The sequence below is a fragment of the Narcine bancroftii genome, chromosome 7, assembly GCF_036971445.1.
Source record: "Narcine bancroftii isolate sNarBan1 chromosome 7, sNarBan1.hap1, whole genome shotgun sequence".
In the NCBI taxonomy this organism is placed as follows: Eukaryota; Metazoa; Chordata; class Chondrichthyes; order Torpediniformes; family Narcinidae; genus Narcine; species Narcine bancroftii.
In genome coordinates this window covers 169,463,831-169,464,583 of record NC_091475.1, presented here as the reverse complement: position 1 = coordinate 169,464,583, position 753 = coordinate 169,463,831, and positions in this window count along the sequence as shown.

Genomic DNA, 753 nt, shown 5'->3' with positions numbered 1-753 from the left:
AATTCATAGCCATCATAATACAGCAGGAAAATGGGTCCTTTGGTCCATTAAATCCCTGCTGACCATCAAGCATCCATTTATACTAACTGAACACTCATCCCACATGATTCAACTGGCATTCCAATCAGTTATGCTAAATTCTACAATCACCTACACTAGGGACAGTTTAGAGGTCAGTTAGCTACTGACCTTCAGATCTTCGGGTTGTGAGGAAATCAGGGAACTAGCAGAAACCAACTCCCCTAACTTCAAAGTGCTTGCACTTGCCCAATGAATCTCCACAGTTCACCTTCAGTTCCATATTCTCTTTTAGCCAACAATTTCTTGAGGAACTTTATCAAATGTCTTCTACAAAAATATAAAAACAATTTTCGCAAGTATATTATGAGATTTGCAGAAGTATCATAGCTTACCAGAGAAAATATCTTTATGTGGTCCTTTGCTGTGATCTGCAAGGGTGGTTGAAATAAGGTTAATGATAAAAAAGTAGATAGATATTTGAGTGCCATAGATTGGGAAACACAGTCAGTAAAAGGGCAGGATGGCTTAGTATTTATGCATTGTGTTCAGGATTGCTTTTTGCAGCACTATGTTGAGACACCAACTACAGGGGAAGCAGTGTTAGATCTGTTGTTTGGGAATGAAATGGGGCAGGTGACTGAGGTGAGCGTTGGAAAGAATTTTGGATCCAATGATCACGGGTCCATTAGCTTTAGCTTAATAATGGAAAGGGATAGGTCAGGTCTGAGGTTG